Source organism: Fukomys damarensis, unplaced genomic scaffold, assembly GCF_012274545.1.
Source record: "Fukomys damarensis isolate Sample0158 unplaced genomic scaffold, DMR_v1.0_HiC HiC_scaffold_39, whole genome shotgun sequence".
NCBI lineage: Eukaryota > Metazoa > Chordata > Mammalia > Rodentia > Bathyergidae > Fukomys > Fukomys damarensis.
Window position 1 is genome coordinate 37,707,096 of NW_022900951.1, and position 18,580 is coordinate 37,725,675.

General features: G+C 36.1%; 1 pseudogene; it reads right to left on the reverse strand.

Moving 5' to 3' along the window:
• Nucleotides 1-5,852: 5,852 nt before the first annotated feature.
• On the reverse strand, nucleotides 5,853-16,277 carry LOC104855277 (annotated as a pseudogene).
• Nucleotides 16,278-18,580: the final 2,303 nt, after the last annotated feature.

Sequence of the window (18,580 nt, forward strand, 5' to 3'; positions counted from 1 at the left end):
CTGTTAAATTCAAAAGGGATAGACAGAGTAGAAATATATGGACAAGAATATATCCCCTTCACAGTAATAGGGGCTCACTTTCCCTTGAAACTGTTGACTCTTGAGGGAGGTAGAATGACAGAAGAAAAGAACATAAAGAAAAGAGAAAAAATGGTAAAAGAAGAAATCTGAGTTCGGGCAGGAGCAGAAACAGAAAGGGAGATGAGGGATAAAATGTGGAGCAAGACACTGAGTTGGAGAAAGAGGACAGAAAAATGAAAGAATTTGCAGAGTGAAATGTGGAAAAGAAAGAAAAAAAATGAATTTGAAGGGCTTCTTTCAGACTATATGTCTTCTGTCATAATATACAACATGCGCTGCCATGTGCAGAACCAAGGCCCCTGATCTCAGCTAGTTGATGTCCGAACCCCACCACACAGAATGACCTTCAGCTGCCAGGCCCAGATTGAGTTCCCTGACCTCTTAAAGGGTTGAACTCCACACAGTTCTACTACAGGTTTTCGCATGCCCTTTCTTTAAAGATGTTCAAAGTTGGGACCTCAGAAAAACACCCTTTATGACGACGTATGCCTCTGCAGAGTGGGTCCAAGGACTGACACAATCAGGAGGAGGTCTGAGAGCGGCGGGGGAGTGTTTCAGGGGTGCGCTCATGGCTACCTTCTTTGCTGGAGCTGGTGGCAGCCCAGGCAGGGGACGGCATGGCTACCCAGTCCCGCTGAATGGACCCAAGCAGGCCTGAGGGAGAGCAGATCTCAGAGTGGCCTTCCCAAATCTCACCTTCCTCGCTAGGGCTGGTGGCGCACAGCACAGGCAGGGGAGGGTGCAGCTACCCGGTTCATATATATATTTCTGTTTATATATGTGAGTACAGTATATAATGTGAATTTAAACTGATATCTCCAACTCAATCCAGAAACTCAAAAGGTTCATTCTAGTCCTTCCCTTTTGATTATTTAAAAATTTTTTCTGAAAAAAAGAAAGCTAGCTTCCATTATCTACAATTTGTTCACTTACTTGTTTAACCCTAGCATACATAGCTTCAAAATAGAGTGCTCCTATATGAAACAATGTTTAGTAACTAGAATACAGTGTTGGTGATTTTTTTGTGTGTTTTTAGCTTTATAGTAACCCGTCAAAATACATCCTCATTGATATTTATATATACACATACAATAATGATCATTCTTTGTATTATATATTTCTATCAATATATTGACTACAACAGTACCATAAAGAACAGTTACATCACCTTAAAAATTCACTTGTCCTTACTCTTCTTTAATTGGAGTGTTTTTTCTTATTATACAATTTTGAGCAAATATTCTGGGCTCAAGTCCTTTAAAAGATATACACCTCGAACATATTTTTCACTGTCTGTCATCTGCCTCTTTATTTTCTTAACAGCATCTTTCTCAAAGCAAGATATATTAATTTTGATGCTCAATCTATCACTTATTTACTGTATTTCATACTGTTAGCATCATATTTAAGAAATTTTTGTCCACCTGAAGGTCACAATGACTTTTTCCAATATTTTCTTTGAGGAGTTTTAGAATTTACATTTAGGTCTATGATCCATCAGAAATTAATCTTTAAATATTGTGTGAGATAAGGGTAGAAGTTCTTGACTAGCATATAGTGTTAGCATATACTATTTTTCTATCAACATTTGTTAAGAGTATCTTTTCTCTGATGGATTATTTTTGTACCTTGCATAAAATATAAATGGTTCATATATGTGTAGGTTTATTTTTGAATTGACTATTTTATTCCAATGTTATAACTATCTCTCATAATAGCAATGCCACAATGTCTTGATTACAGTAACTTTACAATAAACTTTAAAGTGAAGTAGTGAGCCTTCTATTTTGTTGTGTTTTATTTTCTTTTGGTGTGGTACTAGGGATTTAATTCAGGGCCTTTGCATTGAGCTATATCCTCTAGCCTTTTCTTAGTTTTATTTTGAGACAGAGTCTTATGAAGTCTCTAGGTTTCCCAGAATGAGCATGAACTTGTGAGCCTCCCAGAGTTCTGGGATTATAAGCATGTGCCACCATGTATGGCTTCTTCTTTTTCTCTCAAAACTGTTTTATCTATTCTAAGTTCGATGTATTATTAATTTTAGTATTTGCTAGTCAATTTCTATAGACAGCTCATTTGGGATTTTAATAAAGATCACACTGTATACATAAATCAACTTTGAGAGAGTTGAAATAATACTGAGTCTTCTAATATATGAAGAATTTATGTCTCTCCAATTAGATCTTCTTTAATTTCTCTAAGCATTATTTTATAGTTTTCATCTTTTGGCAGATTATCCCTAAGAATTTAATATGTTGTGGTATTATAATATGCTATGGTATAGTATGTTGTAATATTACAAATATTGTTTTTAAAATTATAAATTCCAATTATTCATTCCTAGAACATAAAACACAATTGATTCATATAACCATTATACCCTGAAAACTTGCTGAATTCATTAATTCTAGTAGATTTTTGGTAGATTCCATTCAATTTTCCACATAGATGATCATGTTTTCTATGAACAAATTCATTTTTAGGTCTTCCTTTTTCATATATGTATCATTTGTTTTTATTGTGTGAGTACATAGCCTAGACCCTACCATGTAATTTGAAACAGAGAAGACGCTAATCCTTTTTTGGTGATTGAAAAATAACTTAATATTTCACCATTAAGTATGATGTTAGAGGTAGATTTTTCATAAATGCCCTTTATTAAATTGAACACCTTTTCTATTCCTTATTTGGTGAGAGTTTAATCTAAATGTGCACTCTACAATTTTTTGTCTACTCTTTTCTTTTTATTTATGTTGAGACAAAATTTTGCTACGTAGCCCAGGCTGACTTCAAACATGGAATCCTCCTGTCTCAACCTCCTGAGTGCTGGGATTATAAGTGCATACCGCCATGCCCAGCTTTCAAAGAAGTTTTCATTAAAAAATATTTGTAGAACTGAGGACTGAATGCAAGGCCTCACTCACGGTAGGTGCTATAGTTTATATCTATATTCTCCCCCCAAAGCCTCAGGAGTGCACAGTGGGGCTTTTAGGAGATAACTGCAGAATGAATATGTGATATTCACTACTAGATTAATCCACTTATGTTGGGGGATGGAGCTTGGTGGGAAAAGGTGGGTCACTGTGGGTGTGGCCTGCAAGGGTATATACATCTCTCCGTCCTTGATTTCTCTCTCTGCTTCCCACCAGTCATGCTATGAACTGTTTCTCCTCTGTGATGCCCTCTGCCATGCTGCTCTGCCTTGGAGCCAGCTGACCATGGATTGAAATCTCCACAGTCTGTGAGACAAAATAAATGTTTCTTCCTTTAAACTATGGGTGTTACGTATTTGTGTCACTGCAATGAGAAAATAACTAAGTCAGATTTTGATACCAGAGAACTGGAGCTGTTGATATGCTTTCTAGCTATGTGATTCAGAAGCCTTGGACCTGGCTCTTTGGGGAAGAGTTTGGAAAGTTTTCGGATTCCAGCTAAAGAAGCAGCCCTAGAATGCTGTAATCCAACCTTGATAGGAGATTCTGTTGAGAGCTCAGAAGACCAGAATGCTGATAGAAACGCAGCAGGTAAAAACCAGGCTCAGGAGGTTTCAATTAGGAACAAAGATTGCATTGGCTGTTGTACTCCAGGCAATGTGTGTTATATTCTGGCAGAAAATGTGTCTAAATTTTGCTCTTGTCCTGAGATACTGTAGGAGACTGAGATTAAGGGCACTGGGCTAATTAATCTGGCAGAAGAAATTTCAAAGCAATCTAATGTTGAGATGGTGGCATGGCCACTATTAGGGGGGCTTTTAGCCAGCTCTACCATGAGAATCAAGAGCAAACAGACCAGCAGAATTATTTTAAAAGTTTTGATTTGGGCAGAAAGAAAGTTCCAGTAAATTTGGTGCCTACAATGATGCAGCAGAGGAGAACTTTGTTGATTAAAGATTAGCATTAAAAAACCAAATACAGTAAAATTTTTGATTACAACTAATTTGTTCTGTGAGTGTTCTGCAAGATGCACAAACATTTCTAATAAACTTTAACTTGATAAATGAGTGATGTCTTGCAAAATAAGTAGTATAAAACCACAACTAAACTAATGTCTCTCTCTTTCTCTCTCCCTCCCTCTCTCTCTCTCTCTCTCTCTCTCTCTCTCTCTGCAGGACTATAGGCCATCATCTCTCAACAGCACGTAGTTATGAAGGAGATCTTATCTGCAAAAGAAGAGGATAAAAAGGCAGAGGAATACCTCACTTCAAATGAGATTAGGGAGATGTATAAAATGTAGGAAATGGTGCAAAATTTTGTAGAAAAGCACCACCTGAATAAGGGTGTAGCAATGTGAGAGACAAATTTGTTTAATAACAATGCAATGTCACATTTCTGTGAATTCTCAAAAGGAGTCAAAAGCAAGTGTCATTGGAGAGAATGCTTGTTAAAGTTGCACAAAAAGAAAAAGATTCCTTTGAACCAATAGATATCAGTGAATCTGATAGTGATAGTGGAAATTGTTCCACAAATAACCCTCTATATTGTCTCTCTCACACCAGCCACAAGGCTTTGAAAGGTAAGTGCAGGCTAATTTGTTTGTTTATATTTTGTATTTTCTTTACTATTTTGTATTGTGTTATAGTATTGCAATCATTTTATATAAATATTTTTGGGGTTGTGGAATGAATCATCTGAATTTCCATTATTTCTTATGAGGAAATTAAATTTAATATACAACTACTTTGAGCATGTTTCTGGAATGAATTATGCTCTTTCAAGCCAAAGTTTTACTGTACTTTGGATGGCTTGAGGGCATTACAAGAATCAGTGGGACTCCACCCTTTGTAGCCTCAAAATCTCAAAGGTGAAAGACTTTGCTTTGAGAAGAGCACCTTGGGGCACTATGCTCCAGAATAGCAGCACACTAAGGAATGAGAATTGATTCTCCAGGACTCCATTCATCATACTCAGCCATCCAGGCACTTTGCGGCCTATGTCACTACCAGCAAGATGCAAAAGGACTCAGGTACTGCTCCAGCTGGTGGCAGACCTTGGCACCATCCACATGGTGCTGGTTTTAGGCACAGGAAGAACGCAAGAATTACAGAGTCAGGAAAGCTTCCACCCAGATTTCAGAAGGGTTGGGAGGCCAGGCAGTGTTCCCTGAGAGGGCGGTTCATAAAGCTGTGAGGGTGAAGCTGAAAGTGCAGTGGAGACCCCCAGGATGTTGCAAAAGCCAGGAACTTGGAACTTCTGAGGAAAGCCACACGAAGTGAGCAAACCTAGCCCAAGAGAAAGGCTACAACCACAAGCAGTGCTATAGATACGGAGCCACCTGAGCCCTTTAGAGCTCTCATCTCAGCACACATCGCTCTGGGTGCTGGACATGGAACTATGAGATTTAATGTTTGCCCTAATGGGTATCAGGCTTGTTTAGGTTCCTTTTTTTTCCATTTCCACATTTCTTTTTTTTTTTCCTACTACTAGGAAGTACTACAATCATCTTTCTTAGAAAAAAAAATCTCCAAACACTTAAAACAGTCCACAACATTTCAACAACAGAGTACTAGTTAGAGAGCTTGTCAGGTATTGGGGATTCTAGAGTATTAGGAAGAAATGTTGGTATCCTGCTTCCTTATAGATGGGTGGTGTAAGTCATAAATAGGAGACCTCTGGCTGCTAAGCTAGTATCAGAACCCAGTAGAATAACATGTCTTTCTGTAGTTGTTCTTCTTGCTGTCTCCTGTACCCCACAGATCCCATCACATAAAGTCCAGTAGCAGCCAGGTAAGGCCCCAGTCCTTCCCTCGAGGAGGAAAGGGAGTGAAGGGAAGGTCACTCCTGAGTCTCCATGCTCTCTTCCTCCTCTCCCTCAGGTGGTTCTTCTGTATTCTCCTCCTCTTTCTTCCGTTCCTTCTTCTCAGGTGGCTTCTCATAATCCTTTCCTGAAGGGTCACTATCACAGCATCCCAGGTAGATATTTCAGAAGCAAGATAGCTGGCATCACCCTCCTGGCCAAGGATCTTCCTAAAGCCACCATGTGAGAGGATTCAAGCCAGACTGTGAGCTATGTAACATACCATGTCCTGCTGTCCCAGGTTCATGACTGTGTATTCTGAAGCTGCTACTCTCGCAGGGGTCAGTGATACCCACTGAACCTGGCAGGAACAGACCCGCATCCAGAATCTGCAAGTAACACCTGTATGCCACATGTACTGAGAAACATTTTCCTTAAACCAGTGGGCATGTCGAATGGCTGCTAAGGCACTCTGCAACACCTTGATATCCAAATGGAGTTCTGCGTCCACTTTTGAAGATTGGGTGGCACTGTTGTAATGAGAATTTTCACTGTAGCATCAGAAGAACTGATTTCAAAACTAGTTTCATTACTCAGCATGATCAAAACTTCAGAAGGATCCTGTGCTCTTAGGCTTTCCACCACTTTGTTTCCCAGGGCAGCAATAGCTTCCAATGTTGGCAAAATCTAGTATAACTACCAGGTCAGCCACAATGTGTCCTGTTGTCATCATTCCTTTTTTAAATGATCCTACCTGTCCTGTTAGACTTCTCCAACTTGTACTTCAAATGCCCCTGGAGCCACAATCAAAATGTCAAGCACGTTGTTTATTTTTGTCGCCAGAGAAAGGATAGAGGCCCGTTCAGCAGAATTGGGAGCTAGACCCTGATTCCTCTTTGGCAAGGCTTCACTGAAGGAAGTTTTGTCAGGTGCTGGCTTGACCTGGGGAGAGGCCCTTTCACAAAAATCGAAGTCGGATGGCATGTGTGGCACAATGGGCCGGAACCCTCCTCCGGGGCCTCCTTCGGAGCCAGAACACCCTGCCAGCTGCAACCGTGGCCTCTGTCGCCCCTCATGGAGCCCTTAATCCAGAACAGTGGAAGCCACACCAACTGACCCTTCCCTCAGAGGAACAGCCAACTGAAGCTCCTTTCCCCGATTTTTACTATTTGGAATGGGCGTGCTTATCCTGTATGTTGGAAATGTTAGACTTTCTTCGCATTTTTACAGGGGCTCAAAGGTAAGAGTTTGCCTTAAATGTCAGAGGAGACTTTAGACTTCTCAGCAATGCTCAAACTATTAGCATTCTGCCAACTCTTAGAGATGGACTAAATGCATTTTGCATAAAGAGATGTGCATAAATCTTTGAGTGGTCAGGGGTAAGATGTTATGGTTTATATTTATATATCCCTCAAAGCCCCATGCACTCATAGTTGGGGCTTTTTGGAGGTGACTAGATCATCACTAGATTAGTCCACTGATGAGTTTATTGCTGGGTGTGATGTTGGGAAGTAAAGCTTGGTGAGAAGAGGCTGGTCACTGTGGGCGTGGCCTGGAAAGGTATGTGTCTCCCCCACTCCCTTAATCTCTCTATGCTTCCTGTGTGCCATATCATGAACTGTTTCTCCTCTGCCATGCTGCTCTGTCTCAGAGCTAGCCTACTATGGACTGAAACTTTTACAAACTATGAGCCAGAATAAACCTTTTCTCCTTTAATTTATGACGATTGGCTATTGTGTCTCAGTAAGTGCCATACCACTGTGTGAAATCCATTTTGTCAAGTAATTTTTAATGTATCAAGTTGCCTTTTATTGATGAGCTTGTTAACCTAGTGAATTCCAATGATTTATTTTCAAATAAACTAATTTTTGAGATATACCTCACTTTGTCATAATATTATAACATTTTTACTTAATGTTGACTTCTTTGCTAAAATTTTATGAAAAATTTTACATATACATTAAGGAAGCACATTGGTCTGTTGTTTTCTGTTAATTTATTTGCTCTCATTTTTCCTTGAAATGTTTATGTTGGATTTGGTGTTAGGGTAATGCTGGAATCATAGCAAGAATTGGGAAGTAAGTCTGCCTCTTAAATATTCTAAAAGAGCTGGGTATGATTGGCTTTATTTTTTTTTATTAAATAATCGATAGAACTCAAGCTATCTGGACTTTAAAATTCCTTTACGGTAAGGTTTTAAAACCACACAGTGAATTTTTGTGTTAAATATAAGTCTATTCAAATTGTATTTTTCTTCTTGAATGAGTTTTAGTAGTTCAGGACTTTCAGTGAATTTGCTCATTGCATCTAAATTGAAATCATAGGTATAAATATTCACAATATTACCTTATTCTTTTAACATTTGCAAGTTCTTTAATGATAATAGAGTGAACCTCACATTTCTGATATTTGAAATTTTTACTTTCAATATTTTTTACTGAACCTGTGGTCTAGAGTTTTATCAATTTTATCAATCTCAAAAATACCTTTGGATTTCAATTCTCTATCCTTTTGCTGTTTACTAGTTTACTGATTTCTGCTCCAATATGTATATTTCATTTATTCTATCTATATTGAGTTTTTCTTTTTCTAATATATTAAGGTGGTATCTGAAGTCACTGATTTGAAAATTTTCTGGTTTTCTAAGTATTTACTGCTGTAAATTCCCTCCCAATGCTTCATTAGTGTTGTCTAACACATTTGTATATGTTTCATTTTCATTTTTCATTCAGTTAAATATATTTTATGTTGTAGTTAAGGTTTGAAAGGGAACAGATTTAATACAGGACACATAATTTATAGGATTATTTTGTAATATCCACCCCAAAAGTCAAATGCAGAGAAGTGTAAAGGATCTGTCCACACACTAGTGACCCAAAGAATCCAACCAAGGGTTTGGATCCCACAGCAATGTCTCACAAAAGTCCAGCTGAAGGCCTAGAGCCCAAAGCAATGTCCACCATGAGTTCAGCCAGAGGCCTAGAGTCCAAGACGATGTTTCATATAAGTTCATATCAAGGATCTACCCTGGGAAGGTCCAAAGGCCAGTAGTGGAAGCCAGAAATTCTGCACTGGTAGGGTGAAGGATTTGTGCCACCAGGTTGAGAGATCTGCACTTGAACCAGAAGCCACACTCAAGGGACAGACCTGATGAGAACAATAGCCATTCCTAGTGACAGCGAGGACCTAAACTCCTCAGGCGAGAATGAAAATGGCCAAGTTCTTCACGAAAATCAGCTGCAACAAGCTCCTCAAGAAAAATCTACAGCATACACACTTCCCCTGCAGTTCTCCCTTTATGCCATCGGAACAATTATCAGATGGATCTTCCATGCCCAGAACCACACTCCTTCGGTTCAGCTGGGTGTCCCAAGTTGACCATTAGTTAATCCACCACACTTTATATTTTATCTTGTAATGTCTTCAGACCAGAGGTTACTAGAAGTATGTTATTTTTTTCCCACATATTTGGAGTTTCTTTCTGAGCTCTGATACTCATTTATAATTTAATTCCTGTGTAGTTGCACAACATTCTTTATATGAAATTAAACTTTCAAATTGTATTAAAACTTATTTCACAGAATGAAAAGTGTTTTATTTTGGTAAATAGTCTATATGAACATGAAGAGAATATTGCTTGGAAATGATTTGATTTTTTGGATCTTGTTTTTATGACTTATATTGTAACTCCAAAGCAGTGATCAATCTAAGGTTAATTATTCCTCATTACTGAGTAAAGATATTCCCAAGTACTTGAACTAATGTTTCCTGAATGATGTTTTCTGGTCTATCTAAAGGCAATAGGACCTATTCTTGGTCCTGTATGAATACCAGACACTATCTTCTTTCATTCCCTTAGAAAAATCTATCACCAGTCTTTGGTTGTTTCCTTAGATACATACACTCGTTAGCACTGTTGTAAATAATTGAATTTGGCTCTCTGTAGCTCTCTAGAATTCTCCCACTGCCTGTCATTCTCTTCCTCTATATTCTGGTCTTATGAGCTTTGTCTCCTTCCATGTCTCTAGACATGGGTTCATCTCTAAAACTCAGACAGCCAGGCTCTACCTCAGTTTCCCCTTTCTTTACCATAACCTGGAAACTCTACCAAGGCAATAAATTGGAGGAATATTAGGGTTCCTTTCATTTGTTTCCCATCTCTCAAGGATAACTATCCTTCACTGCCTGTTGTCTAGTGTCTTGAAATGTACAGTTTCATTCATTTTGTCTGGCTTTTGGGTTGTTTCAAGCGGTAGAATAAATATAGTTTCCCATAATTCCATCTTGACTGCAAGTGAAGTTCCACTTTCTCAGATATAAAACCTTGGTTGTATATACACAGCTGAATTTTCCAATATGTCTTGCATCAAGATGAAAATCTAAACACAATTATATGCTTTAATATGCTGTTAATCATTTCTTCTACAATACTATGAAGTTCTTTAAAAGCACTTTCCAAGATTCAGTCATTCTGTGCTTCATATTAATAGAATTAAATGGCTTATTTATATAGGCCATTTGCCTATGTTGGTATATATATAGCTATGATTTTGTATCTGTTTGCAAGTGAGGATTAATCTTACTCTGTAGAGGCATCTATCTGCTCTGTTCAGTTCCATGAGAGGTAATAATTCCCTGTCACAGTATAATTTACATTCTATGTTCACACAAATATATAGCTCTCTTTCCTAGTCCAATTGTCCTAGAAACATAATCACAGTTTGAAGGCCTCTCCTCTCCTCACTGAAACCCAAGAACTACAGGAAATATTTTGGTCAAAATCTCTACCTATATTATGGAATGGATGCTCCCGCAATGTATATGTCGAAGCTGTGAAGTGATTTAGTTACAATTAGAAATTAAAGAAATTAGTACATTAATTAGAGGAGGGAGAGTTAGGAAGAGTAAGTGAAAGAGAGAGGGGAGAGGGGGGAGAGAGAGACTGGAGACGGTTACTCTCCTCTGCTCAGGAAGTCAGCCCTCACCAGACACTGAATATTCTGCCACTTAGATCTTTGACTTCCCACCCTCCATAATAGATAAATAAGTGTTTATTTTTAAGCCACCCAGTCTATGGTATTTTGTTATGTCAGATCAAGCATACTAAAACAGATTTTTTTAAAGGCAAGAAATTTTAGCTTCTGAACAAGCAAGTCTAACTTCAAAACTTTCTAGAATCCCGAGGGACTAAATATTTGGTCAAAAACTAAGGTTCTAGTTAGCAGAATTAGGGTAGAAGTATTGAATGAACTCAGAAATGCTATATAGAACAATATATGAAACATTTGTATTATTCAAGAATATTATTTGCATTATTCAAGAATATTTTTAAAGTGGGTTACTATTATTTTCCAAAAGGTTTTATATAAAACCTTATTAAAAGACCTGGGAGTTCTTATACAATTGTTAGTAATATGGCACTTCTTTTTAAGTCCCTACAAGGATGACTAGAATATTCTATTTGTAAAGAAGCTCCTGTTGTCAGGTTGTTTAAGTGCCAAATAGTCTATTATATGCACTTCAGTATTCAAGTTGAATAAGAACATTATAATTCTTACCTTTACACTCAGGAATTCAAACCAAGTGATTGAAGCTAAAGTGCTCATGCATCTGGAGTAAAAAGACATTGGCTCTACCCTGCCAGAGTGAAAGAAGAATATCTATTCTAGAAGAAAATCTTCTACTTGGTCAGTGACAATGGAATAGTGTCTGGATTTTGAAACACCTGTCTCCTTCACAGCCTTTTATATTTAATATTTGAGATTTGAAATGTCCACTGGCCGTGGCAAGGGGAGATCTGAGGCAACTGTCAAAATGATTCAAGGGAAATGTATGCAACCAAAACACATTACAGAAATGCAGCCAAGGGTTTCAGGTGAAAACGGTAAGCTATAGATTTGCTTTTGCCTGGATTAGTTAGTTAGTTTCTCCATCTTTTCTTGCCTTTGATTTGCCAGTAAATACCTGGCAAGAGAATATTCACTTCAGCAATGACTCCTGTGCCACATAGAAGCATAATTGGTATGAAAACAGTGATCTGCAATAAAGAAATAAGGTGATTCATCCGACAAGACATTTTTTAAAAGAGCACTGGTCAACTGTCTTTTATATCATCTTGAAACTGTATTCCTGGTAAACTCAGAATTTAAACTATAAAATTGGGAAACACGACTTGGCTTCACATATTTTTCTATTGAAACAGTTGTACCCATTATGATAGTTAGAAATGGTTTCAACAATCATAATTAAGGCTTGTGTGTCAAGTAAGCCCAATATGTGCAACAACTGGTACTGGTACAGATGAAAGTGATGGCCTGCCTTAAAGATAAATGTTTAAAGATACAATGGGCCCTCAAGTTATGACCAGCCTGACATAACAACTTGGGTTAATTAGGTTAAATGAAGACTCATCTGGCTCTTGTTAGCTACAGCTTCTATGCAGGGAAACATCCAGATCTCAGCTGTATTGACTTAACCAATCTGCGTTATGATTAGCCCTTGGGAACCAATCAAGTTTATAAATCAAGGGTACACTGTAAAAGTTTTTCAGGTCATATAATAGAAATAATAAAATTAATGTGAAGAGCAGAAGAAATCAAATACTATCCCTAAGAGCAGAAATTAAGGAAATGCAAAAACGAAACAGTTATCAAAGCAAAAGCTGATTTTGTTTAGGCGGATTTGGGAAAAAGAGAAAACAATAAATGGTCTTTGTGACAAAATAGGGTTACTATGAAAGATGATAACACCACTGTAAAACTAAAATAAAAATATAAATTTCCTAAATACCAAAAAAATTTTAAAAAGCATAAAAACAACCGAAAAGAATAAAATGAAGTAAACAAAATGAAATGAATTAAAAACGATGGCATAAATTAATATGAAGAATTGATACATGCCAGTCATATCACTAAACGTGAAGAGTTTCAACTTGAAAGAAATGGATTTTTGAATTGGCAAAAAAAAGAAAATCTAGCCTTATTTCATATAGAATATAAGGGAGAAAATCCAAACATCTAAAAATAAAGGTATGAGAAAAACTACTACCGAAATGAAAAAATAAGAGCATAAAGGTTTCAATCTTGATACCAAATTATAATTCAGATCTCAGAGCCATCAATTAAAAATATATAGTGCTAATGTTGAAAATATAATAGTTATTAAAATAAATTATTAAAACTAGCAATTGCCTACATATAGCAGGACAATAGAAAGTAAAAGTAACATACCCCCCCCAGTATATGAAGGATAAAGTGAGCCATACATAAAAAAATAAGCAAATTAGTAAATAAATGATCTAAATCTCTAAAGCAATAAGGTATTCTGAACACCATACACTGATAAAATAAAATATAAATGCCATACACTGATAATATAAAATATAATTTCTCCAGTATACATGGAACTTTCTCAAGAATTGATGATATATCAGAACATCTTCCCAAAAGATCGGGTGGTTCTGTGAAGTATGACTATTACAAACAACATTATATGATCATATGGTAATAAAACTATAAACTAAAACACAAGCTACATACAAAACAAATAAAAATATTCTACCTCAGAATGAAAAACCCTTCTAGTCAGAAAATTTTAGTGCAAAAATAAACACAAAATATAAAATCTCTGAAAAAAAGTGGTAATGATGTACACTTAGAGCAATGATCAGAGGAAAACTTATAGTATCAAACATCCACATTGACAAAAAAATTTAAAAATGAAAATAAATTAATTAAATTTCCAATTCAAAAAGTTAAGAAAAGAAAAAGTAAATAGAAAGAAACCAAAGTAAGAAAATATTATTAGGAGACTATGAAAGATGTGGCCAGCATAGTGAAAGCACAGCAACAGGTACGAAAATTTATAATTAGGGAACAGTCAGTCCTAGTGTTCTATAGCACAGTGGGATGACTAGTTTATAAAAATTTATTGTGGATTTTGCAAAGAAATAGAAGACAACAATTTCCCAACACCCCAAAAGATAAATGTTTAAGACAATGGAAATGCTAGTTACTCTAATTTTATCATTACATATTACAAACATATAGTATTGGATGATCACACAGTACCCTGTAAATATGTACAACTTTTTATTGGTACATTGAATGTATACGATATAATGACATTCATTGCTGGGAATTTGTACCTTTACATAATCCAGCTTGGTTCTTATTTTTTCCCCATTCCACTGCCCTCCATGCAACCCCTCCCTCCCTATCTACAAAGACATTGTTTCCATTGTTGTTCATTTTCTCATATTAATTTAATTCCCTTCTTTCCTTTCCCCTACCCTTCCCATTTCCCCTTCCCCTTTGTCCTTTTCTTCCTATTTCACATAATCTATTATACATTTTAGTCCTTATTTACACTTTCAGTTTCTCACATCAGAGAAATTATTGGTATTTACACATGTGTGTCCTATTTATATCATTTAAGAATATCACCACAATGTGCATCCATTTAACTATAAATGTCTCTAGTTTATCATTCTTTATGGCTGAATAGTACTCCACTTTGTAAAAAACAAAACAACATTTTCTTTATCCAGTCTCCAGTCAACGGGATATTGGGCTTTTTCTATATTTTAGCTATTACAAACTATGCCACTGTGGTATGATTCTTTTAATTCTTTTGGAAAGATACCCAGCTGGGCCAAATGGGACCTCTAATCCTACTTCTTTGAGGAATTTCCACACCGATTTCCACAGTGGTTACACCAGTCTACACTCCCACCAACAGGGGAGAAGGGTTCCTTTTTCCCCACAGACCCGCCAGCATTTGTTATTGGTTGATTTCATGATAGCAGCCATTCTTCCTGGGGTGAGGCGGAATCTCAACATTGTTTTCATTTACATTTCTCAAATGACCAGTGATGTTGAACATTTTTTCATATGTTTATTTTGCTATTTCTACTTCTTTGTCAGAGAAATGTCTGTTCATTTCAGATGCCCATTTTTGGATTGGATCTTTAAATTTGGGAGGTCTGATTTTTTTAAGTTTTTTACATATTCAAGATAGTAGATCTTTGTCAATTAAAAAATTTTAAACTAAATTAGAAATTAGTGAAGTAGAGAACACAAAGTCAGTTAAATTAATAAATCAAAATCCTGAATTTCTAAAAAGAGACTAAATAAATGACTATCAATTTAATAAAGATAAAGCATACAACAAGACATGACAAGGTTAGGATAACTTTCAATACATGGTGAAAATTATAAGAATGCACTTTGCACATACTTTTGAAAATCAGTTTGAAAAATCTTGACTAAATGGATAATTTCTTAGGAAAGTATAGTTTATAAAAATTAATATGTAGATGTAGGACACTTGAACAGAACAATCTGCACAATAAAAAAGCTCTCAAGAAAGGACTCCTCTTTAAAATATCTACCTCGGGTGGTTTCAGACTAGTTTTACAAAACTTTTAGAGATCACATAGTTCTAATGAGACATGCATTTTCAATGCAGGAAAATTTCCGACATCTTTTTATGAAACAAATATAATGCTGGTCCCATGAAAATTATTGTACCAATATTACTTATAAATATTAACACAAAAATTCTAAATAGAACATTAGTAAACAAAACCTAAAACCATGGTATATTTAAAAATTTATGTATTATGGCCAACTTCAGTTCATCCAAGACATAGTTTAATATTATTTACTTCACATTCTACAATGTGTTTAAATGATGTTTCAGGTGAGAGAGAGAGCTGGAGATCTCTGCTTGTTCCTGGCGATTTACCTGTAGCTGTTCTTTTCTTGAATTTCTACTACTGTCTACTCAAAGGTCAAACTTTCTTTCAAATCTCATTATGATTCATAATTAAAGTTAAATTGTTTCAGAACTGTTGCCCTGAGATGCAAGTCTCTAAAAGTTTGTAGTTATATTTCCTCAAAAGGAATCACATTACTATTAGAAACTTGAGTCTATTGCTTTTAAAGCAAGTTTCTGAAGACTGACATGTTGCAAAGACTGAGCATAATTCACTTGCAAAGTGATTATAAATTATATCTTGTCTTTCAAATACTAGACTAAAATGGGAAGTTTTAGAAAGAAAAATATGCCTTTATTCAGTATAGTCCTTGAACTACTTCTTTAAAGAAATGATCTAAATTTTACGGTCAATAAATTAAACTGACATTTATTATTCTAAATAAATGTCAACCTGATTAGATATCTTGCCAATTGGTGGTAAGTTTGAGGTATTATTGTCCTTTTAGACAGGTTAAATAATATTTATCTACTGCTTTTCAAGAATTGTACTGGTGATCTAATAAATCACAGCAAATATGCCTGAATTCTACCATTTGGAATCTCATCTATTGCTGTTTACTGAGCAATAACTTAGGAAGTAGGGTAATAGAGGAAGTAATTTCACCTAGTGGCATTTTATAGGACAGTATTGCTATACCCACTTAGTTAATATATCTACCAAAGCTTACCTCACACCAAGTCATGATTCATAAGACCAAATCATTCCATTTCTACGTCAGCCCATTAGGAAGTTTTCTGGTGACCTCATTTCCCTTCAAAGTTATTCTTTATGTTAATGTAAATCTATCTTTATGTATATAGTACCACTGGGAACAATGGAAATGGAATGATCCCTATAACTAGCCCAAAGGCCATCATCATACCAGAAGAATGACTCATCACTCACATAAAGATAGCTTTAAATGTTAACTTTCGTTGAAGGTTTCTGTGGCAAACTTAGGAAATGATAACCATCTATTTGTATTACCCTTACTAGTGGTCCATCCAAGTTAAGTACAAAATTAGATAAAATCAAAGAAAGTGAAATCACACAATATTCACTTGGCTCTGTGGATCAATAATTGATTTATAGCTGTCAAGTAAAAGTATTTATTTGTGGCCCTAGGGATTAAAGCCAGGGCCTTCACAGTGCCCTTCACTCCAGCCCTTTTGATATAGTACTTATTTTTATTTTAAGACAGGATCTCACTAGGTCACTAAATTGCCCAGCCTAGGCTAGAACTTATGATCCTCCTGCCTCAGTCTCACGGAGTGCTGGGACTACAGGTGCAGATACGAAATGACAAGTATGATACCAGATAGGATGCTGGGCAGGCTCTTTATCCCTTGTGTTGAAAATGTGCATTTATGCTAACTGCTTTCTCTAGTAGACCCTGATGTTCCTCTTCAATCCCCTTGGATCTGTTTTATCATTCGAATTAACCCTCCCCCAGCTTTGGAATGCCTTTGCTTCCAAGTTTGACATTTGAGATTTCTTGGGTTCTGAAATTGCTTTGTTACAAATCATGCTGTTGGCTTGAGAGTTTATTTGTTCAGGTTTGCCCATGACTGCTTTATGAAAAGTATGACAGTCCAGAGCTCTTGTTCTTGTTAGGACAAACTCTGAGGTACAACTTACTCACCAGACTTCCCCTGTACGATTAGCTGATCGCACTAGTACTTTGCCTGAAACCTGAAATTGTACTCTGATTTGTTCCCTTCACAGACTCTGCCCATCGTCTTCCAGTTCTTAACTTGTTGCTTCCAGTAGCACTCCCTTAACCAAACTTTTCAATCTCCATTGCCATCTCATAATTTGCACATGGGGATCTCAAATTTAAGAACTTAAAAATGTGCAAAACCCCACTGATTTCCTGGAAATAGACAAAAAAAAAATCTTTAAAGACTCATTCAAAGAGCAAGCAATTACAACTGCCTTGAATAGCTAATTGCAGGAGATGGAATGAATCACTGGGTCGTGGTGTCCCATCAAGAAAGGATTAATCTCAATATGATATCATTCTTTCTGCACATAAATAGATGTGGGCATGGGACAATGGGAAAATTTAGCAGGTTTTGTCAAGGGCAGGAGCAGGAACAAGAAGAAGGTGAATGTGTACAGAAAGAGCTTGTTAATAAGCTCTTTTTAAAAAGCCAACAAAAGAAAAATATGAGTAAGGAGAGAATAATGAAATCATTTTCATTCCCTCTAAACTTCCTATTATCTTTTTTCTCACTCTATTTCAAGAAATGCACCTTTTTGTAGTATTTATGTGGTATAAATCTGGAAAGCAAAAGGAAGTAAATTGGCACTTTATAAAATCTTTAAAATACAGACAAGTAGTCAAAAGAAGTAGATATAAATAATAATGTATTTTAAATAATTTACTAAGTGAGAGTTGGAGAAGAATATTATTGCTTTTTTCATCTAAGTACACAAAAGTGAAATGGCCACTTAAACACGAAGACAATCATGGACAATCACTAGGCAGAAACAGAATATTGGCAGGATAGACAGGACATACTGCCCTGCTTGAATGAAAACCTTATTAGGGCAAGAAATGAGTTTGCCTTGCTTACTGCCAAAATATTGCAGTTACCTATATATACTTGTTGAATGGACTATGATTAATCAACTAATCAATCTTGTTTTAAAATAACTCTGGTTTATCTACTTACAAAAGATATGTACCCTATAATTTGATGCATAGCAAGTACTAAAAAATATACACTGAATAAAGTCTAAATATCAAAACTGAGCCATGTCACTCAGTAATATTGGGAACAAATATTTTTAAATCACAACTGTCCTACAAAATTTGAGATGTATGAATTTGATAGGCTCAACCTGGCAAAAAAAGGCCCTCATTTCCTGCAAAACCCAGAGAAAATAAGCACCCTGTTTTCTATTTTAGGCCTGGAAAAGACTTAATATTAACTTTCTATCTTCCCATTTATCCTTAATTTAAGTACTGAGATTTTTTTTAACAGTACTGGGAAGTGAACC